General features: G+C 40.0%; 2 protein-coding genes and 1 long non-coding RNA gene across 6 annotated transcripts in view; 1 reads left to right on the top strand and 2 right to left on the bottom strand.

Moving 5' to 3' along the window:
- The window catches only part of LOC125247003, a 537,225-nt gene that overhangs the window by 22,148 nt on the left and 490,306 nt on the right, over nucleotides 1-24,771 (top strand). The gene's annotated exons all lie outside the window — the stretch shown is intronic.
- Nucleotides 1-24,771, bottom strand: part of LOC125247564 (CXADR-like membrane protein) — an 824,350-nt gene that overhangs the window by 426,150 nt on the left and 373,429 nt on the right. The gene's annotated exons all lie outside the window — the stretch shown is intronic.
- On the bottom strand, nucleotides 2,479-3,473 carry LOC125249090. Its single transcript, XR_007180494.1, has 2 exons — nucleotides 3,386-3,473; nucleotides 2,479-3,306 (listed from the first exon to the last, which is right to left on the bottom strand). It is a non-coding gene; the product is annotated as an uncharacterized LOC125249090 (long non-coding RNA).

The raw sequence follows: 24,771 nt of genomic DNA, 5'->3' as shown, positions 1-24,771 counted from the left end.
GTCCAATCACATTTCTCCACCCATGAAGTGTTTTTGCCAGGTTGAATCCAGCTTCATCCACAAAGATAAAAGTTTGTGCAGTTCACCTGGCTTCCATCTCCATTACCCTCTAATTTACAGACAGTTTTACAGTAATTTACATGTGTGTACCCTGCTTGGTTACTGAACAGACATCTTACCTGGACATACTGATAGATAGATAGATAGATAGATAGATAGATAGATAGATAGATAGATAGATAGATAGATAGATAGATAGATAGATAGATAGATAGATAGATAGATAGATAGATAGATAGATAGATAGATAGATAGATAGATAGATAGATAGATAGATAGATAGATAGATAGATAGATAGATAGATAGATAGATAGATAGATAGATAGATAGATAGATAGATAGATAGATAGATAGATAGATAGATAGATAGATAGATAGAGAGGATTGTTCATTGTTTGATTTTCTTCTTCTCAGAAAACAGAGAAAAACTCCCTGAAGAAATAGTGACACCATCAAGTTTAGATTCAAATATCTTGTACAAATAAAAGGCCAGATTTATGTTCATTTATATGGTTTGATGGATATTTTCCTACAGTGTTGAATGTCATTTTCTTGTGCTTCATATATAAACTGCTTTAAATATAATATTAAATACAGTAATGGACAGACTGTTTGTAAAATCCTCTCTGTGTTCTGTGTGATGAAGATGATTTGCTGATTCTCATATCTTGTCTTTTCATTCCTGTTTTTAGCATCTTTGTTCATTTTGAATGATTTCTACTCATTTTCTTAATTAAACCTCTGTAATTGTTTAATGTGTCTCTTTCCTGAGATGTTTGTCACAAATATGGTGATTCATGAGCTTGTAATGTGAGGATGAACAGCAGCAAAGATAAACTAATAATGAAATGATTCATTCATGTTCATAATAATTCACATAACTTTATTCTGGTTAGTTCAGAAATCCACTTTGATAAACTAATGACTTTAACACACTCCCTTCTTCAGAGACACTCATGTAGTGTGTGCAAATACTTTCTGTTTGACCAAACTGGAGCTGATGATGATAATAATCACTTTACAATACTTTAAAACTCTTTTAGATTCAGGACTCATGGATAGTGGAAACCTTTCAGTAACAAAACAGCTTTACACTAATAAATTAATGATTTTATTTCTAGACTTTTCTATAGCATGATGAAAGAAAGAAGTGAAACTAACAGTAATGCAAAGAATATCCTATAAACTGTGTTCAAATCAGATGTGTGTCGAGTCAGTGTGGTTTACAATATTCATTTCTCACACTGAACAGCATGTTTCATGTATAAAATGTTGAGCAGAAACCATCTGACAATCATTTCTCAGTGTCAACGAGCTGTCTACCCTTCAGAATCCAAAATCTGTCTCTGACTTGCATGAGTGTATCTCTTATACCTGAGTTCAAAACCTTCTCATGACAGTTTTGAATTAACAGTTCACAATACTGGTGTTTAGCAGGTAGTATCCATGGGTGCTGCTCTCTAAAGGTGAGATCAGATTGCTGCAGCCTTCCTCCCACCCTAATCAGGCCTTGTTTTTTGAGTCTTTATGTACATTCTGTCCTTCCCTGAGCAAATTCATCTCTCTTTCAAATGTCTCCTCTTGAATCATTGTGACCCAATACAATTCAGCTGTCATTAACTCTTCAGCAGAAAGCTCTCCATGCTCCTTCAAGCTTGAGCGTGTATTGGTGAGGAATCTCTTTACCCAAGCGGTTATTCTGAGAACAGTACTAAGTTTGCTGTGTTTGTGCAGGTAAAGCAGCGTCTCTCTTTCGTCTGTGCTGCTAAACTGATTGCTGCATTTACCTCTTCTTCTTGAAGCTCTACATCTGCTGATATTATGGAGTTCACTGACTGGAGAAAATCAGGTCCATTCCACCACAAGTGATTATCAATCAAATTTTCTACAGATTCTTGTTGGCAGATCTGCTGGATTATGTTTTCCATTGCAGTGTGACCATGACTCTGGTTCAGTGAGGCTCTGAATCTCAGTCACTCGATTTGCCACAGAGGGCTTCCATTTTTGTGCCGAACTGCGGATCCAGCTCAAGACTATCATTGAGTCTGTCCACATATGGAGCTGGCTTTCTCCGATTTTAAGAGCTTTTGACAGATTATGAGCTAGCCTAGCACCTATCAAGGCTCCCATTTAGAGGCGCAACTCTGGACTTTGAGGCAACCAGAGTCAAAATCATTTCTGCAGTCTCACTCTTGCCTTGCAGATATCCAACTGCACAGTAAGCCTGCACAGTAAGCCCTGCTGTTATAGAACAGGCTTTGTTTGTGTGACAATACCGAATGGAAAAAGATGTTAGTCACTGTTTAGATTTTTTTCCGACTACGCCACCCTGGTGGGAGGCCAGGGAAATAGCTCCCAATACAAGACACACAGGTAAGTTTTACCAACTGAAGGCAAGGAATTAAGGGAGACGCGAGTAACAATACAAAATAGACTTTATTATAAAATCACATTAATTAAAACTCTCGCAAACACACCCACAATAACAGAAATATAATATCCAGGGCCAGGATTTGTGGGAACCAGGCAGGCCGGCTGCAACTCAAGAGGTCATCCAAAACCCACCTCAATTCACACCAGGCAAACACCACACACACCAACCAAAGAGAAATTGTATCAGCACACAGCACGCTGTGAAACACCGCAGAATGGAGCAGCTAGCCTCCCCAGTTCCACACACACACACACACGACTTCACTGGCCCTGGAGAGAAAGAAAAAAGCATTAAAGAAAAACAAACAACAATTAAAACAAACAACAATTAAATGAAAAATAAGCCAAACACAAAAATAATAAAGTTACTACAACAGTTCTAATGCTCAGGCCTCCAGAGACCACCACATAGGCCTACAAACGAATAGCCAACATCAGAATGGCACTGGAGCAAGGCATCAAAAATAAACACACCTTTACAACAATACATACAAACAGAAAATGTATAAAGAAAATACAATAATGAAATAAAAAGAAATTCAAAACCAAAATAACCAGAAAACGAAACAAACAAATCAAGAATCAAATTAAACACGAAAAATTAAATCCAAAAGCTTAACTGATAGGCAGCCTTGCGGACGCGCATCCGAAGCCCGCTTTAACAGCCCCGGCGACGTGCAAGGCAGCAAAACAGTATACAGTCCAGATGACAGTCAATGACACGATCGAAACCAAAATATATCCGTAAGCAAAACAGCAGCTGCGTCACATGAAATCACTAGCCGAGAACTGGACTCAATGTTCCCCTTTCCCTTTAACCCAGGAGTATGAGAATTAGTCAAAAAAATAATTAAACAGAACAAATATGAAAGACAAAAGCGGCATACTTACAATTGATGTTGAATACTGGACGCACAGCTGTATGGTTACTCACTACCGGTGCCGCAGCTCAGTCCAGCGATCAGCCTTCACACACATATGCACCTGCCCTTGCTGCTATTACTAAAAGCAACATGCAATAAATAATACAACTTAAATGGTTGCAAATTAAGTATCAAAACATACCTGCAAGTGAGCTCCGCCACAACTTGCCGCAATGCCAAATGCCACCAGCTCCGTTCTAAATTAAACTATAAATAACGCATATTAGCCTCGCAATATCCGCATCACTACACCACCAACAAAAACTCTACATACCTGAATGGAAAATGGAACGGAAACAGAAATGCCATGGAGAGAGAGAGAGAAGCACCCCAAGTCAGAAAACATACCTACCCATCAAAATAAGGGTCCTTAAATAGTGCAGCTATTATCACTCAATTGGTTTACCAACGACACTCCAACCAACCAATAAGATGACGTGACTCATCCTGCCACATTTGCATCAGGTGAGCTTGCAATGAGGTCATCCACATATAGTGACTCTCGGAGTCCTGCCACAGTTTCTGGCTGTTCAGACTCATACTGCTTGAGATGCGTTCTAATTGTTGCTGCCAACAGAAAAGGGCTAGACGCAACTCCGAATACAACTCTGATCATTCTCATGATGCGAAGCTCCCTTTCAGAATTCTGCGAAGAGGGATCATAGGTCCATAAGAACCTCACAACATCTCTATCCCTCTCTTTCAGTCCGATCTGCAGAAAAGCCTTTGCAATATCAGCTGTGAAGGCAACCTTGTGAAGGCGAAACTTAATAAGCACATGGAGTAAGTCTGGGCTTAAGTTAGGCCCGATAAGTAAACAGTCATTGAGGGAGGGCAAACCCTCTTCATGTGAAGATGCATCAAACACTATTCTCAATTTAGTTGTTGCCTTATCGTCTCGGATTACTGGATGGTGTGGCATGTAATACTTCTCTGTGCTGGTCTGCTCTGCTATTTGTTTGTCCTGTACTTCCTCACATATCTCTCGCTGCAGATATTCTTGAATCACATCACTGTATCTCTCATAGAGCACATTGTCAGTTCTAAATCTTTTCTTGAGAGCTTCAAACCTCTTTCTTGCAGCGTTGCCATTGTCTTTAAGCTCTGATGTGTCTCTGCAACATTTCCATGGCAACTCAACTTGGTAGCGTCCGTTTTTAAAGCATACCGTCTGAATTATTATTTTAAAGTGTGAACAGCAACCAACATGTTAAACTATTATTTGACCAAAAAAAAAAAATAAGTTAAAAACTATACATTTTAAATATGGCAAGACTACTTGCACACTGCACAGCTGTCTATGCAAACTTGAATAGAATTGCCATTTCAGTAAATCTACATTTTGATATTGTGAAATGGGTATTACAGTGCAAAAACTGTGTATAAACAATGATTTCTTTGTTTCAGTTTCTGTTGAAGATTAGTGAGTAGCAGCAGCAGCAGGAGGCAGGTATAAAAATGATGCACATATAAGGAATTATACAAATCTGGAGGATGTTCTAGATTGATCCTATAATGGTATATGATGATGGTATAATTTGAAAAACCTGTTTTAGTGATATTTCCATGTCTTCAATTCAGTGGAATTGCATTGTCATGGTTCAAATCATACTTATCTGACCGTTATCAGTTTGTAGTAGTAAACGATGAGATGTCATATCAATCACAAGTTAAATATGGAGTACCGCAAGGCTCAGTACTAGGACCGTTGCTTTTCACTCTGTACATGCTACCCTTGGGAGATATCATTAGGAAGCATGGCGTTAGTTTTCATTGTTACGCTGATGATACTCAGCTCTATATTTCTTCACGCCCTGACGAAACTTACCAATTCGCTAAATTAACAGAATGTATAGCTGATATAAAAAACTGGATGACCAGTAATTTCCTACTACTAAATTCAGGAAAAACAGAGATTCTAATTTTTGGACTGAAAACTTCTTCACGTAATAATCTAGAATACTGTCTAACACTTGATGGCTGCTCTGTTAAGTCTTCATCATCAGTTAGGAACCTGGGTGTGCTCTTTGATACCAATCTTTCATTTGAAGGTCATGTTACTAGCATCTGTAAAACTGCATTCTACTCTCAATACACATATACTCTCAAAGAAAAATGCAGAACAGCTGGTTCATGCATTTATGACCTCAAGGCTAGATTACTGTAACGCTTTACTGGGTGGTTGTTCTGCTCGCTTGATAAATAAACTGCAGCTCGTACAAAATGCAGCAGCTAGAGTTCTTACTAGAACTAGGAAGTATGACCATATCAGCCCAATTCTGTCATCACTGCATTGGCTTCCTGTTAAACATTGTATAGATTTTAAAATCTTGCTAATTACTTACAAAGCACTAAATGGTTTAGCCCCCCAGTACCTAAGTGAGCTCTTAATGCATTATAGTCCTTCACGTTTATTGCGATCTCAGAATTCAGGCCAGCTGATAATACCTAGAATATCAAAATCAACCGCAGGCGGTAGATCCTTCTCCTATTTGGCACCTAAACTCTGGAACAATCTTCCTAGCATTGTTCGGGAAGCAGACACACTCTGTCAGTTTAAATCTAGACTAAAAACGCATCTCTTTAACCTGGCATACACATAACACATTATCAATTTATATTTTAAAATCCGTTAAAGGATTATTAGGCTGCATAAATTAGCCGGAACCGGGAACACTTCCTATAACACCTGACACAACTAATTTTTCTGTATTGTGTGGACCAGTAAAGTAATTTGGCAAATATCACTTTTTTTAAAAAGACCAAGCTTCTGTGCACACACACTCAAACACACAAACCTATAGACTAAACACGTATATGAACGACAATAATGCATTAGGGGTCTTCAGTTTTCAGTAGGAAAGGTGTCATTTAAGTGCCCCCTAAAGTAATAATTAACCATTTTTACAACGGAAGTGATTCAATCAAAAACCAACTTTAGCCTGATAATAATTTTCCTGTTGTCACTGTGAAGCTGCTTAACAATTTGTACTGTGAAAAGCGCTATATAAATGAAGATGACTTGACTTGTGACAATATAAAAACACTCTGAAAGTCACAAAAAAGTTGTTGATAGTCACCATTGTTGAGATTCCTATGCTCCCTAGTGAAAAAAAGTATACTAAGTATACTTGCAGCCAGACTAATTATCAGTATATTTCAAGTGTGTTAATGATTAGTTAACTTAAAGTGTGCTATTTTGAAACAACTAATTTTGTACTAAGTATATTTTAGTTGTAATTAAGTTGTATAAAAATACAACTTTAAGTATATTTAGTATACTTATGTGTGCTAAATTGGAACAACTTCAAGTATACTTAGAACACTTTAAGTATATGTCTGTGTAGGGACTAATTACATGCTTGATTAGTGATATTACAGTATACTTTATTTGTGTTGTAAGTACACTTTATTTGTGATTTAAGTACATTACAAAATAATTACGAGTGTCTTCAGAAAACACAAGCAATATACACTGAATATATTATAGTATATACTGTATGCTCAGTACCTTTGGCTTATTCCAAATACTAAACATTACACACTTTGCAGTCAATAACAATACACTTTGTTATTACTTATACTTTGTAAAATATAGTCAACATTTGAAGCGGATCAAAACCTTTAATCAAAGTTGTCCTAACTTTTTTGATCCACTTCAAATGTTGACTACTGTACTTTGAATTACATAATCTCACACAATACAGTTGTGCTACTATCTAAATACAGTTTAACACATTTTCCCAAAGTTGAATGCATTTGTTTTCAAGGCCATTAAAATAAATAAAATGTAACAACATCACTAATGAAGAGACATATTCCATTAACAAATCCAATAGTTTTTATTTAAACTTAGATTCAGCCAAACTTACCATGTTTTTCATTAAAGAAAAAAAAAAATATTGGACCATGGTGACCCTCTATACACAAATACAAATTACACATTATATTCCATTTTCTGATGAGCTTCTCATTGTGTCTGATGGCACAATGATGACCGCAGAGACTCGTGAAGAACAGCATCTGTTGACAGAATATACCAAAGATATAAGACAGCATGTTCAACTCTTTATTCACGTTTACAATAATCTGTCTAAATCCTACATTGAACCAATACTATTTTTGAACAGTAAATGAGGATTAGCAGCAGGGAACTGTATCAGAATGGCATGTCGATATTGTTTTCGGTACATAGTCAAGCATAAAACACAATTAATATCGTACAGAATACGGGCCGATTTGACCAATCATACAAACATGTGCCATAAACCACCACACAAAAACTCAAAAAGGAGATATCAAGCCGAAATATCGCTCTCCATTTGTTAACACTCTGAGGTCTGAAGGTATCGCCGGCGATACCACCGTGGTTTTTTTCTTATCAGTGTGAAAGAGACTCAAAATACTCCGTCAATGTTGCACATACAATTAAGAGTTATACACCATTTTAATCTGTGGAATATCTTCTTTCATTTGTGTACACTCAGAGTAAAAACAAAATGTTGTGCTTTTTGCAAAATAAAGAAAACTAACATGATGCGTGATCTCTCGTCTCCCTCTGAAGGAAGTCCAATCTGATAGTTCTCAGAAAATGAACTGTAACTTAGTGAATACTAATGACAAAAAAATTACACTTATGTCTAAAAAAACGTTAAGATGTCAGGTTTTAAAACATATAAGTCAAATCGAAAACAAACCTTCTGTGTTTATGTAATCTGTATGAAAAGAGAGCCATGTCAGAAGTCTGTGATTCAGCTCATTATCCACTAATGTGGCCACGCCCACGGAGCCAGCGCTATTCAAATGCAAATTCAGTCAAAACATGCATTCATCATCTCAATCGTGTATTTATTGTCTTTAAAAGTGTTTTGAATAGCCATATTTAGCGATCTCTTGCCTCTGTTAGTTCCTTGATTGTCACATGATATGCCTCTTCTTTTACTGAGGCATTTGTGGACAAAAGGGGCAGAGCGCCCTCCGGCTGCAAGTATGAATTAAAAACACAGCATCCAGCGCTCATAATGATGACAATAAATATAGAATAATACATATTACTCCTCTGTATAGAAAATTGATATAAACATATGAGAATCCATCAATATTTCTCCAAATGTGTATGCTTTTAAGCATATTAAGAAATTATGGTCAATATAAGATTTTAAGAGTCAAAATGTGAAGCTTGAGTCTTAGATCTTTTTAATGATGTATAGTTTGTCAACTGCACATCAACATTTAGGCTCTATAATATAACAAATATAGTAGCCTATATGAAATGCCCTAGAGGTAGGAATGTTCAGACGCGTTGCATCACAGAAATACATTATATTTTAAAGTATATTAAAATAGAAAACCATTATTTGGTTAGAGACTTGAGACTTCTTTTAAAAACATTATAATGGCAATGTGTTCAATCTTTTGACTGGTAGTTTAATTTAACATAGGCCTATACACAATTTTCTTCATATCATGTGCAATAATACGTGCATGCATGAGATCACAAAAATCATGTTTTTTTTTGTCCTGAGTGGACTTTAATCCTGTTATTAGCATGATCACAGAGGGTTTTTTCACAGCCTACCTGACTGAAAGGCCTCATTAATATGCAAGTCATTTCAGGTCATTATTATTCAATTCTTTTGTCTTCTCAGGCGAGAATCACCCATTATACATGAGGATTCACGCCCCCATGCATACTGTGTTTCTTGACCAAAAGTGTCTTAGAAAATTTAAATCTCTCTATTGTTTTATATGAAGGAGTAGGCAGCATAATTTTTACATAATTCTGAAGCAAAAACTCTAGTCTACAACCTCCAATACCCAGAAGTCTTATGAACACAGATTTAATATACTTTTTTTGGCCTTATTTCAGTGACTTAAGTTTTTTGTTTTTTCAATAACCACGCATAAACATTATTCCTTCAAAAATACAAACATGTACATACATGTTCCTCACATATTATTGTAGCCTAGTTTGTGCTGAATACAGTGTAATGACACTTTTGTCATTAATATGTTTATGAACAACTGAAAAAAGCACAAATGTCAGGGCATGTCAAAACTTCTCCAAGCCCCAAATCAGCCTCAGAATCCAGAGGGTTAATTGTGTGCTTTTTATGCTGATATGTTTCATGTCTTCATTTATTAATATATATCATAATGATCACTCAAAGAAGAAAAATGCTGTATGATTTGAATTTGTTTATGCTGATATGTTTCTGGTATTCATTTATCATAAAGATCACTCAAAAATATGTGTTTTAGGTACGATTGGAGCAGAAGTGACGATGTGTAAATACAGTAACAAATATATTTCTCATCATTGTTACAATCACAGAAGGGCAGAGACGGGCAGAGATGGGCAGAGACGTTGGATATATAAAAGTAAGGTGTTTATTTTCACAACCAGATGAAACAACAGCAAGCAGGTGAGTAGATGGCAAATCTTCAGTTGAATAGAGATAAATGGAATAATAATACTGTCCTTAGTTGTTGCAGATGAAGTAATGGCAGAGGGACCGCTGTTTCCAACACAGCGGATTGCTGAGGGACTTCACACACATCTAACACAGAACAAATAGAAGACAGGAGACAAATGGAGCAACAGGTAGGTTTCCCAACGAGGTCCTTGAGGAGAACATACAGGTAAGATGTTAACGAGACCAGACAATGAGTGAGACTGAGTGAGAGTCCTTTATACTGCTGGTGATGAGTGTGATAATGACGTGCAGGTGTGCGTGATCAGTATTCCAGTGACGGGGTGCATTGTGATTGGTTGAAGGTGGAGCCTGGCGTGTCTGTGACAGTACCCCCCCCCTCCCCTCCAGGACCCCGACGTTGTGGTGGTTGGCCTCTTCCACGGGGTGCTGGTCGATCAGGGTGGTTGGTGTGGAAGGTGTCAAGCAGGTTGGGGTCAAGTATGTCGTTTCTAGGAACCCATGAACGTTCCTGGGGGCCGTAAACTTCCCAGTCGACTTGGTATTCTAGATGACCCCCACGACGCTGGGAGTCCAAGATGTCATTTACTTGGTAGGCTGCGCCATCATCCAGGATGAGAGGAAGGGGGGGTCCAGCATCCTCGCCAGGCTCTGTGGAGACCCTCTCGCTCTCTCGGAACCAGAAGTCGACTGCTGGAACATCTGAGGGTTACCCTGACCAAGGGAACAGAGGGGGTTGGTAACTGAGCATGCACTGGAAGGGTGTGAGACCGGTGGTGGACTGCCACAAGGAGTTCTGTGTGTACTCGGCCCAACCCAGGTACTGGTTCCAGGAGTCCTGGTGGCCATGACAGAAGGTATGGAGGAAGTGACCGATCTCCTGGATCTTCCGCTCCGTCTGCCCGTTCGTCTGCGGATAGTATCCAGACGAGAGGCTTACGGTCACACCTAGGAGAGAGAAGAAGGCTTTCCACACTCTGGAGATGAACTGGGGCCTTCTATCTGACACAATGTCCTATGGGATTCCGTAGTACCTGAAGATATGGTTAAACATGAGTTCAGCGGTTTCCACGGCAGTTGGTAGACCCTTCAGAGGAATCAGATGCACAGATTTAGAAAACCTGTCAACAACCACTAACACACAGGTACAGTCATTAGAAACAGGTAAGTCAGTGATGAAATCTACTCCTAGGTGTGAAAAGGATTGTAGATACGGGATAGTGCATCAGCCTTGACGTTCTTGGGACCAGGACGATAGGAGATTGTAAAATGAAACCTTGTGAAGAAGAGTGCACACCGCGCCTGTCTAGGATTGAGTCTTTTAGCATCTCGAAGGTATTCTAGGTTCTTGTGATCTGTTAGAACGAGGAATGGATGTTGAGCTCCCTCCAACCAATGCCTCCACTCTTCTAGGGCTAACTTGATGGCGAGAAGTTCCCTGTTGCCGATGTCATAGTTTACCTCCGCCGGGTTGAGTTTGCGGGACAAGAAGGCACATGGATGGAGTCGACTTGGATTCCCCTGCTGCTGAGACAATACCTCTCCAACTCCGGCTGTAGAGGCATTGACTTCGACCACGAAGGGTTTATCTGGATCTGGGTGAACCAGGAGAGGAGCAGTGGTGAAGGCTTTTTTCAGGGTCTCAAAGGCGTTGGTGGCAGCTGGATTCCAGGACAGAGGTTGAAGTTCCTTCACTGTGGATTGTACAGGCCAGTTGGTGATGGCTTCCACCTTCCCCTCGTCCATCCGGATGCCACTGCTATCGATGTTATATCCAAGGAACTGCACTGAGGGTTGATGGAATGAACACTTCTCTGCCTTGAGGAACAGGTGGAACTCCCTCAGGCATTGCAGGACCTCCGCAACGTGCTGGTGATGTTCGGCCATGCTCTGGGAGTATATGAGGATGTCGTTGATGTAAACCAGGACAGTCTTGTGTAGGAACTCCCGGAGCACCTCATGGATGAAATCCTGGAATACAGAGGGGGCGTTGGCTAGTCCATACGGCATGACAAGGTGTCACATGTCTGAACGTCACTTATGTCGTGTAACGTTGTGTGGAGCAAAATTGTGTGTGTGAAGCTCTCTCTCTCTTTTTCTCTCGCTCTCCCCGTTGCTCCATGCTGATTGGTGTAAACAGGTGCAGCTGTTTACGTGGGTGGAGCTGACGATCATTCAGAGAATAAAAGCTTGGAGGGAAGACTGTTCGATGAGTTCCCTCTCCTGCTTGCTTGCTGTTGTTGTACCAGCCAAGTGAGCGTGACGCTGCTGGATTAGTTTTTAAATAAAATCCTGGTGTGGAGTACAAATTGTTAGCGGTATAGACAGGTAAATGTTTAATTGCCCTTTTCCATGCAGAACATTTGTTAGTGGGAGGCCCTTCTTTTTGTTTAATGACTATTTTCTCCTGTTTTTCTGTTAAGCAAGGAGGTAAGATTTGTGTTTTTGTTTTGTTATCTCTTTCCAGGAAAGATCTTTAAAAATAGGTAGAACCCTTATCTTTAGTTTATTGTTTTGGCCGACCCACTGACTTCAAGCCATAATTTATTTCCTATATTTAAGAAATAAATTTCCTCTCTGCTTCAACCTGTGACATTGTGGTGTTTGTGGGAACAGGAGACGGGACTCCGGGCGATACGTTACAATGTGTCACTCTCTATGTTACGACCGAGTGCTGTGTGTGGAGTTCGTAACAACAAGATACTCGTAGTGGCCAGTAGGTGTCACGAGGCAGTCTTCCACTCGTCCCCCTCACGTATCCAGATGAGGTTGTAGGTGCTGTGGAGGTCCAACTTGGAGAAGACAGTGGCACCTCGGAGATGCCTCCGGTTGTGACAGTGAGTAGATCCTTCCTCAGGGCACTGGCTCACCCAGAAGCAGATCAATGGCACAGTCCCATGGCCGGTGAGGAGGCAGCTTAGAGGCTCTCTTTGGGCAGAAAACATCACTGAAATGGGCGTAGCATAGTGGAATCTCAACAGATTGTTTCTCAACAGGACTCTCGATGGACGTGGAGCAGATGGAGAGAGACTGGGAATGTGGAGAAGACGACAGAGGTAGATTAGAGAAACAAGATGGAAAACAGTTTTCGCCCCACTTCAGGATCTCACCAGTTTTCCAGGATAGAATGGGATTGTGCTGCTCCGACCATGGGCGCCCTAGTAACATGTCAGCGGTGGACTCCTCCAGAAACAGCAGATGGAGTTCGATGTGTAAGATGCCCACTTGTAGTTGTACAGGTCCGACAATATGATTGACTTTTCTTCGACTGAGGGGCCATCCAATTATTGAGTGGATCTGGTAGGTTGAAGGCGTGTTGACTGTCTTGAGCTTGAGCTGGTGGCAGAGGGCACCAGAGATGAAATTGCCGGCTGACCCTGGGTCGAGGAGCGTTTCAGCCCATCGAAGCGTTTTGCCGCTTAATTGTGAGATGATGAACGCGATCTTAGAGCGATCATTGGGGTACAGGTGCGGTTGCATCTCCAGGACGCCGGTTTGGCCATGGGACTGGTGTACACTATCGGTGGTGAAGGAGTGCTGGGTGGTGCGGAAGCGCTCGCTGATGGATTGGTGGTGAATGTTCGGCGCATGGCGTCGGCGAGCTCTTGAAACTGGTCCGTGTTGCTCATACTGGTGTGACTTTGTTATGGTCTGGTCTTCTGTTACAGAAGGGCACAGACGCTGGATATATAAAAGTAAGGTGTTTATTTTCACAACCAGATGAAACAACAGCAAGCAGGTGAGTATATGACAAATCTTCAGTTGAATAGAGATACATGGAATAATAATACTGTCCTTAGTTGTTGCAGATGAAGTAATGGCAGAGGGACCGCTGTTTCCAACACAGCAGATCGCTGAGGGACTTCACACACATTTAACACAGTACAAATAGAAGACAGGAGACAAACGGAGCGACAGGTAGGTTTCTCAATGAGGTCCTTGAGGAGAGCATACAGGTAAGATGTTAATGAGACCAGACAATGAGTGTGACTGAGTGAGAGTCCTTTATACTGCTGGTGATGAGTGTGATAATGACGTGCAGGTGTGCGTGATCAGTATTCCGGTGACGGGGTGCATTGTGATTGGTTGATGGTGGAGCCTGGCATGTCTGTGACAATGGTTAGTTCATCTTAGTTAATACATTAACTAATGTTTAACTAATGAACCTTATTGTAAAATGTTACCAACATACTTGAATTGTCTGATTTATGTGCAGGTATGTTTCATGTCTTCATTTATTAATATAGATCATAATGATCACTCAAATATACTGTGTTTCAGGTACCAGTGGAGTGAATGATGTGTTCATCAGTTCTGGTGAAAATGTCTGTCTGCCCTGTAATAATGATCTTTCTGACTGCAAATCAACTACATGGACCTACTATAACAGATTCAGACATTCAACAGAAGTTGCACTAATTGATCGAGGGATAAAGAAGAAAGACACAGAGAGACATGAGAGACTGAGTCTGGGGTCTGACTGCTCTCTGAACATCAAGAACGTCACAGAAGAAGATTCTGGATTATACACCTGCAGACAATATGTGAATGATGAACAACAAGGAACTAATGAACTTGTTTATCTGCATGTTCTTCATGGTGAGTTTATGATTATGTGATCAATTTAAAAAGACAAATTCTCCCTTTAAACTCACATGATGATTGAAGAGTCTGTGATTTGTGTCTTGTGTTCAGTTTCAGTGTCTCCATCATCATCATCATCATCATCATCATCCTGAGATCAGTCCAGGTCGCTCTGTGACTCTCTCCTGTCGGTTGTATTCTAGATTATCCTGTGATTCTAAGGGTCTTCATCTGTCGTGGGTGAATCAGGCTGGTGTTGATCTGAAGACAGACTCCAGATATCAGATATTATTCTCATCAGATCACTGTATCATCACTCTGACTACAACACTCCTGAATGAAGATGACAACAGAGAGTGGAGATGTCAGCTTACTCTCAGAAATCAATCCAAGACCTCAGTCAGATACACTGTCAAGTATTCAGGTGAGAAACAACTATTACTACTGTAAAATATGATGTTAATGTCCTACAGATGAACATCTGAACATTCATCTTCTGCAGCATCAGAAACTGAAGTCAGTGTGACTGCTGGATCATTATTCAGAGGTACGACACGTTCATTTCTACTGACAGCTTTACACCATTAAACTATCAGTCAGTCTGTAAATGCTTCATCAATAACTGTTCATAGTTGAATCCCCTTGACTTCAGTCATGTCCAGTTTCTCTTCTTCTTCTTCTTCCACACGTGTTTCCTGCAGTGATTGTGATTATTGTTGAGATGGCAGTGTTTGCTGCTCCTACTGTGATTCTTCTTCAGATCATCTGTGCAAGAAGAGCTGGTGAGTTTGAGCTTCACACAATCTGATGATTCACACTCATCTGATCTGGAACAATCTGCAATCATGGTAAAAACACATACGAGAGGTCAGTCGAATGCTTTTATTTTGCAGGGAGGAAGGACTCGCAGCACCCAGAGGAAATAGAGATGCCTACAATATTACAATAAAATACTGCTGAGTTTGGAGACCATCTGAAACAAGATTTAAAACAGCAAAAACTCACAGAGGATTGTTCATTGTTTGATTTTCTTCTTCTCAGAAAACAGAGTTTAGATTCAAATATCTTGTACAAATAAAAGGCCAGATTTATGTTCATTTATATGACATATGTTCATATATAACCTCATACACAAACTGCATAATATTGATGCATTTTCAATCCTATATGTCATATATGTCCCACATACAACTAAAGTCTTATAGATTATCATGATGTAAAAACAGGAAAATAATGCAAATTTGATATGAATGTCCACAATGAAGACGCCACAAGATCATTATTATAGCCAAAGGTCTACTAACATTGTTTGTTTTTTCCCCTTCAATTCATCAATATGCTTTTTATTTTTCTGTAGATGTTATTACATCCTGTAAAGCAACAATTTCCATTTCTAAAATCTTCATTGACAGGGCTATATCTCGAGTAACATTCAGAGTGTACTTTTGACAAAAATCTTTTATAAGAACTTTACCACAATCCCACCATTGCTGCAATGAAGCATAAACATGTTTTTGCTGCTTAAAAGTTTCCCCCAAAAAACTAAAATTATCGATACATTTTTTATCGCTTAATAATGAAGTATCAGAAATCCAGTATGCTCTCGTACACTTAACATACTTAATTAAAACACTGCACAGAACTAAACTGTGATCAGAAAACCCCACTGAATGATTTGACAAAATTTTAAAAACACTATAAATTCTGTCAAGTCGTGCCAAAGAGATGTTCGGTACTGTGAACCCAAGTATACTGATTCATACTTCTCCATATATCACATAAATCATGAGTCTCAATCAGCTGTACTAGTGTTTTCTGAGAAGCAGCATGTGGTTCTATATGGTTTCTATCCAACTTGTCATTAGCGGTACAATTAAAATCTCCACCTATAAATAACAACTCTTGTGGATTTAAACCTTTCAAAACAGCTTCTATCTTTTTAAAGAAAAGAACTCTTTCTGATCCTTCAGTAGGTGCATATAAATTCATAAGCACCATAGTGTTTTTTTCAATTTTAACTTTAATCTTTAAGAACCGACCACCGAATATTTCATCAACTTCACAAGATACAGGTAAAAATGTTTTGAAACAAAACAGCAACACCTTCGCTAATAGAGGATTTATGGCTTAAGATAATTTGTCCATCCCATTCTCTTCTCCAGTCGCTCTCATTTCTAAAATCACTATGTGTTTCCTGTAGAAACACTATATCAGTTTGCTTTTGTCTAATAAACTCAAACAACATAATTCTTTTATGACCATCTCTGGCACCATTTATGTTTAGAGTTCATATTTATTTTAGAGACCAGAACAAAAAGCTGCCAAAAGAATCTTTTTTTTTTTTTTTTTTTTTTTTTTTTTTAGAAGTTGACAACATCATCATCGTTGGTAATTTGTTTTTTGAGTTTGTTCACAATTTTCCTTAAACGGTAAACCTCTACATCTTGAAAAACTCCCTCCTTCATAAGGAACCTCACATCATTTACGAATTGTTTAGAATCAGGGAAGAAATCTTCAGCTTTCACTCCTTTCATTCCCTTTGTTTCTTTCAGAAATCTGCTAATGTCTTCAGCTCTACACAAACAAATCAGGTTTTCATTTTGAGAACTAATGGACAGATTTGAACACTGAGACATATTTGAATCAGAGGAATCTCTATCACTGTCACCATCATCTTTCTTGACTTGTTTAATAGCCTTTCCACAGCTTTTCTTCTTTCTTTTAACTGGGATTTTAAGACGCTTGAGTTCTGGTGCAGTGTAGTTGACTAACACACCGCTACAAGCCGACGGCGAAGACATATCAAAGGGGTAACGTACACCCCCCCCCAAATGACGAACACCCCCAAAACAGTCAACAGAGTCCAGCCGCCAAACAACAATACGGTCAAAATACAATTTCCCCGCGAAGCAACACTCACCAATACAAATCCAAAGATCGTCAATAATATGAATCCTTGCGTAGTCCATAAAATATTTTAGCAGAGACAAAACGTTTTCCAATTTTCAGCTCCACAGTATGCGGTGATAATCCACTCAAAGCAGGTGCCGTGTATGAGACATATTCCAATGATAATGAAGATCCAAAACTGCTGTAGTATTCTTGAAACACTGGGTTGTTTTTACTCAGAACCAAAACTCGACCCAAAGTGAGCTCCTATGACTCTAGGGAATCCTATCATAAGATTAAAATAATAATAATCATCTCACATTAGGCCTACCTGAACATTAAGGCTGTGAAAGGATTTTCTATTCACATAATCTGCCTCATGTTCTCCTAGAGCTGTGGAGATTGCAACATGTGTGCAGTCTAGAGTTCCTATGACTCTAGGGAATCCTATCATAAGATTAAAATAATAATAATCAACATTTAAAATCATTAACATGTACTTTTTTCTATAATACGTTCAGGTACTCAAAGTGATTTTTTTTTTTTAAATGTAAAAGGTTAAATTTGTTAATGTGATGTCACACTATCAATAACTTATATCTTACCGGCAATTTCATAAAAGCCCTCTTTTATGGACATGGTCGATAAATGTCCGGGGAACACAGTGAAGCTGTTAATGTACCCCTGCAGTGCGAGGACCACCTTGAGAATGGTTCAAAAACCGTGTTTTTCCCTACGTTCTCCGCATCACCGACCGCATGTACCACTTGCAAAAAACACAATACACAAAACACGTAACACAATACACATCATTTGCGGTACAGTAAGGGCATGGCTTCGACGTGTCACATTTCTTATGTGAGGCTCAAGAAGTTCGCAAAGATAAGAGATTCCCTCCGCCGAAAATCTATATCTTTCATACAAATAAGTCTCAGAGAAGGCAAGGAGATTTTGTCTGTCCCTAAAAACTCTTTCTCTACAAAGTGCTCGTCTAACAATTTGCACGGAGATGTCTACAGGATTCAGAAGAAAAGGTTGAAGCCATTGCAACAGACGCTGGGGATTAGTTACGTCACCTATATTTCTTTGCTCACAGCTGATTGGTCAAACTTCAGTCTGAGATCTCGAATCCAGAACATAACCCTGGAGCAGGTTAGCCGTGCAGCGTCAGATACCATGGCAACGAAGACTGATTTAAGACGAGCAACTTTCATAGTACCTAAAAGCCAGGGTTGGCGCAAACTAATCTGAAACTTGCCTGGCTAGCCAGCTAATCCGTCTTCATGGTACAGGCCCCAGAACCAGACAGAGGATCAGAGCACAAGTTATCAGACAAACAAACAAACATCAAGTGTGAGAGAGGAGCGAGAAATCAACATCAGGAACACCAGGCTGCTCAGAAATGCTATCAGTAACACAAAAAAAGACTTCATAAAGATACAAAGCCAAAAGGCGTATAAATATATAATATTCTGGGAAATGGAGTCCAGGTATAACAGAGTCTATGGTGACAGTAGGGGACGAGGCTGCCATCTGCTGGTACACAATGGCATCTGCAGCTGACAGGTGTAACTATAACACTGGCATCAATTCTCATTCAGAAAACATACATGTCATTGATAACACATTCTCTGGCCTGTGACATCACGGTTGCTCTCTGTCCAATCACATTTCTCCACCCATGAAGTGTTTTTGCCAGGTTGAATCCAGCTTCATCCACAAAGATAAAAGTTTGTGCAGTTCACCTGGCTTCCATCTCCATTACCCTCTAATTTACAGTAATTTACATATATGTACCCTGCTTGGTTACTGAACAGACATCTTACCTGGACATACTGATACCAGAGATCTTGCACTTCCTGCTTTGCTACTGTTCGGACGCTCTTGCTTACATGTCTGCGCTTTGCTCTATTGCTTTTATATTTTATCTCCTAATTTTAACTACAGCAAATCAGCACAGTGCTCAAACAACAAATCTTGGCACCAACATTCTTTTTAACTGGAAGAATTGCTACAAAAAAGGGGAATTTTTATCCAACCAGCCTCACACTGATGGCAGCCATCAGCTTACATTCCGGAGAAGGGAAAACACAGCTGCCTACATCCAAAAGGATTAGAAATAATATGCCTCCTCTGGTTGAAGAATCTACCTGCTGCACAAACTGCCACAGACTTCTACAAAGGATTGCAGTTCTTGAAACAAAGTTACTTGCGGGACTACCAAACCAGAAGGAACACACAACAGAGCTTCATCATGGACGTCCTCAGCACACAGTCGGTGAGTCCCATGAATCTAATGCCCCTAAACAGACCATACTGAGTGCCGAAATTGATCAACATACTAATCGATGGCACAAACAGGGAGCGAGACCCAAAGGCACTCGAGACATCAGATTGTCACGAGTATCACATATTGCAGTAGCATCCTCTACCCCAAACACTAGCTCCCTACCACCACCAATACATCCGGAGAACAGATTTGAAGTGTTAATGAATGTGGGTGAGGAATCTCCAGACATGATGAATATAGGTGAGGAATCCCCAAACATGATCGGACACAGATCAAATCAGCCAGCAGCTAACACCGATGCTAACGGCCGCTCAAGGTCGAGCAGACAGCTGCACTCAGCTCATAGAGCAGCCGAGCCCAGGACTCTGATAGTGGGTGACTCTATTATCAGAAACATTAGCAGCAGGGATACAACTACATGCTGCCTTCCACAAGCAACAGTTTCTGATGTAAACAGGGAACTTAAGAGCATCATGAAGAAATATAGAAATAAGTCTGCAAATCGACTAATCATTCATGTGGGGAAGAATGATATTCGGAAGGAGCAGTCAGAACTCCTTAAAAGGGATTTCAATTAACTTTTTGAAATGCTTAGAAGACTAAAAGTTCAGTCATTCATCAGTGGACCACTCCCAGCAAGAGGAACAAATAGATTTACACGGTTGCTTGGGCTTAACACATGGCTGCAAAAAACCTGCAACTTAAAGGGACTGAATTTCATCGACAACTTCAATCTGTTCTGGAGTCAGAGACAACTGTTCACTCATGATGGCCTGCACCCAAACAAACTGGGCTCAAGAGTGCTAAAGGACAATATCTACTTCTCCCTCCATCATCCTTCAGCAGTGTGTGCCAATCTGAATGGCACAAACACACCTGGACAGAGTACAACTGACCACAGGACTTCATTTCAGCATCTGAATGGACATGCAGTTGACACATCCCACAAGGTCAATGATAACAAGACGCAGCCACAACAACCACTGCTCACGCACACAATCCTGACTGAGCCCTGCCCACAGAGCTCACCGAGAGACAGTGACGTGTTAGAACTGCTCCAAGATTCAGCACCCAAGGACGACTTTTGAAAACAGCCAGGGAAGGCAGGACAACATATTACAGCCTCCGGTAACACCAGAGCAACAGCCCCTCTCACCGGACACGTTATCCCTCTCCCCAGCATCCCCTCTTCTGTGCTTCTCAGAGAAAATGGAGGAACTGGTGTATGCTGGAACCAAACTCTCCCACTCTTTTGCTGCGAGCCCCCAGATATCAACAAAAAAGCGCCAAGCCCCGAAACCACCAAAGCCTGTGGGCCCAGCTCGCCCTCCTCCTCCTCCTGCAAGAGCTCTTCGGCCCCTGCCACAACGCCAGGGCCCTCACCCTCCTCCATCTGTTCTAGGTGAATCAAAAACAACCGATAACAGCTCTCAGTGATGTGTGTCGGGTCCCTGCTATGATAACAGTGACTTTATCAAAAGTTTACAGAACAAGCGGGAACCCAGTGTGCCTGTTGCTTTCTCTATTTCTGTTTTATTACGTGATAGAAAGCCTAAGGCCTTCTCAAACCGTTTGGCAAACCCATTTAATCTGCTGCCTATTACACGTCAAACTAAGATTACTGTAGAGACAGAAAGTAAGACTGTTAAGTTAGCACTTTTAAACATCCGCTCACTTAAAAATAAATCACTTCTAGTCAATGACTAAATAACCACAAACAACCTAGATTTTATGCTTCTAAATGAAACATGGCTTGAAGACAGTTGCAGTGCAACAATCCTGAATGAAACAGCCCCTCCTAACTTTACTTTTATGAGTGTCTGCAGAGCTGTTAGGAGAGGTGGAGGTGTTGCTGCTCTATTTAAAGATGTCTATCAATGCAAGCAAGTGTCATTTGGTGATTACTTGTCTTTCGAATACTTGGGTATTGTGTTAAAAGGTGCTCCTCGCATTCTACTTATAGTTATCTACAGGCCTCCAAAATACTCTCCAGCCTTTGGGGAGGACTTTACAGAACTGTTATCAGCAGTTTCCTCTGAGTTTGACTGTTTTGCTATTACTGGGGACTTTAACATCCACACAGAAAATGCAGAATCCAATATGGCAAAAGAAATACTAACAGTTTTGAATACTTTTGATCTGACTCAGCATGTACATGGACCTACACACAATCGTGGACACACTCTAGATTTAATTATTAGTAAGGGTCTAAACATTTCATCCATTGTCATTAAGGATGTAGTGCTATCTGATCTTTTCTGTATTTTCTTTGATATATTGATCTCTCCAACTGTTGAAGCTAGATCTGTCTCGGTCAAAAAGCGATGCTTAAATGAGAATACTAGTGCACTGTTTATGAAGGCTATATCTTTAACACCAAGCATATCTGCAGACTCTGTTGATTTTCTCCTTGATTCTTTTAACTCAAAAGTACAGAACGTTTGTAACAAAGTTCAATGTCAGGAAGGAAGAGGACGGGGTCAGCTTGACTACTGACTGCTTTATTTGGTTTTCAAAAATAACAAAACAGGTGTGCAGACAGGCACAAAACGGTCCAATATAACATAAGAAACTCCAGCCAACAATTCCAGCATCCAGGAGGTAAGCAGTCAGTAGTCCTTCTCTCTCTCAGCCACTCCTGTTTCTCCTGGCATTATATACTCTCTCCACGCCAATTACTGAAACAAGAAACAGGTGTTCGTCATTTGCATTTAACCCACTCACTCAACCGCTCGTCTCCTGCCTCTCTCTCCCGCTGCAGACTTCGCTGAACCACGCCCCCCTCGCCACAACGTTATTGATAACATTGCTCCTGTGAAAGTCAGGAAGAAAAGTGGCAGACAAAAAGCACCGTGGAGAAACTCAACAGCAGTGCAAAATATGAAAAGACAATGCAGAAAAGCTGAGTGCATGTGGCGAATGACAAAACTCGAAATCCATTATCACATCTATAAAGATATTCTTCATGCTTTCAATGTGGAACTAGGCAAAGCTAGACAGACCTTCTTCTCAAATATTATAAACAGAAACTTAAACAACACCCGCAATCTTTTTGCTACTGTAGAGAGACTAACAAACCCCCCAAGTCAGATCCCCAGTGAAATGCTCTCAGACAGCAAATTCTTCTCTGAGAAAATTAATAATATCAGAAAGGCGATCAGCACATCCTTGAGCTGCACCGGGGTAAAACAGATCAGATCACAACCTCAGAAAGTAGCTATTATGTCTGTTTTTGAAGCAATTGATGGTAAAATTTTGGAAGAAACAGTACAGCACCTTAAAACATCAACCTGCGCCCTTGACACACTTCCCACATCTTTTTTCAAAAGCATGTTTAACTGTTTAGAAGCAGATCTCCTAGAAGTGGTAAACGCCTCACTTCTCTCTAGGACTTTTCCAAAATCCCTGAAAACTGCAGTTGTTAAGCCCCTCCTGAAAAAGAGCAATCTGGATAACACCATATTGAGCAACTACAGACCAATCTCAAATCTTCCTTTCATAGGCAAGATCATTGAAAAAGTTGTTTTCAATCAGCTGAACAAGTTCTTAAGCTTGAATGGATACTTTGACAACTTTCAATCTGGTTTCCGACCTCATCACAGCACAGAGACAGCACTCATAAAGATAATAAATGATATTCGCCTAAACACAGATTCAGGTAAATTATCAGTGCTGGTTCTTCTCGATCTCAGTGCTGCGTTTGACACTGTCGATCACAACATTCTTCTTGACAGGCTGGAAAACTGGGTTGGGCTTTCTGGGATGATCCTTAAATGGTTCAGGTCATACTTAGAAGGGAGAGGTTATTATGTGAGTATCGGTGACCATAAGTCTGAGTGGACATCCATGACATGCGGAGTCCCTCAAGGTTCAATACTCGCACCCGTCCTGTTCAACCTATATATGCTGCCACTGAGCCAAATAATGAGAAAGAACCAAATTGCATATCACAGCTATGCAGATGACACCCAGATTTACCTAGCCCTATCACCTAACGACTACAGCCCCATTGACTCCCTGTGCCAATGCATTGATGAAATTAAAAATTGGATGTGCCTAAACTTCCTTCAGTTAAACAAAGACAAAACTGAAGTCATTGCATTTGGAAACAAAGATGAAGTTCTCAAAGTGAACACGTACCTTCACTCTAGGGTCAAACAACTAAAAATCAAGTCAGGAATCTTGGTGTGATTTTGGAGTCAGACCTGAGTTTCAGTAGCCATGTAAAGACAGTAACTAAATCAGCATATTATCATTTCTAAAAAATATTGCAAGAATTAGATGCTTTGTCTCCAGTCAAGACTTAGAGAAACTTGTTCATGCTTCCATCACCAGCAGGGTGGATTATTGTAATGGGCTCCTCACTGGTCTTCCCAAAAAGACCATAAGACAGCTGCAGCTCGTACAGAATGCTGCTGCCAGGATTCTGAGCAGAACCAGAAAACATGAACACATCACACCAGTCCTCAGGTCCTTGCACTGGCTTCCAGTTGCATTTAGAATTGATTTTAAAGTACTGTTACTTGTTTATAAATCACTCAGTGGCCTAGGACCTCAATACATTGCAGATATGCTCATAGAATATAAACCTAACAGATCACTCAGATCATCAGGATCAAGTCATTTTGAAATACCAAGGGTTCACTCAAAGCAAGGAGAGTCTGCTTTTAGCTGTTATGCCAGCCGCAGCTGGAACGAGCTTCCAGAACAGATCAGGTGTGCTCCAACAGTAGCCACATTAAAATCCAGACTCAAAACACATCTTTTTACCTATGCATTTGCTGATTGAGCACTGTGCTATGTCCGAACTGTTTGCATTTTATTTTATACATATTATCTTTTTATTCTTTTAAATTCCTTTTCCTGTTTTTATTTCATTTTTAATGTATTTTATATCTTTTGCGTATCATCTTGTTTTCTGACTTTTAATGCATTTTAAATATTGCTGTCTGGTTGAAAGAGCTGGGAGAATTAGGAAGAAAGTGATTAGGTTAAAATTTGGTAAATTTGGATAAGGGGACAAACCATGGGGAAATTTGAGCTGAGGTGCGTGGTTAAGATATCTCTGGATTACAGTCAGGACACTTTCCAAAGGGGGAAATTTCCAAAGAGGAAATTTGAACTGTGTTAGATAAGATAACATAGATAAGATATCTC

This window comes from Megalobrama amblycephala, linkage group LG1, assembly GCF_018812025.1.
Source record: "Megalobrama amblycephala isolate DHTTF-2021 linkage group LG1, ASM1881202v1, whole genome shotgun sequence".
NCBI lineage: Eukaryota > Metazoa > Chordata > Actinopteri > Cypriniformes > Xenocyprididae > Megalobrama > Megalobrama amblycephala.
Note: the sequence above shows the minus strand (reverse complement) of the source record. Positions and strands in the feature narration are given on the sequence as shown.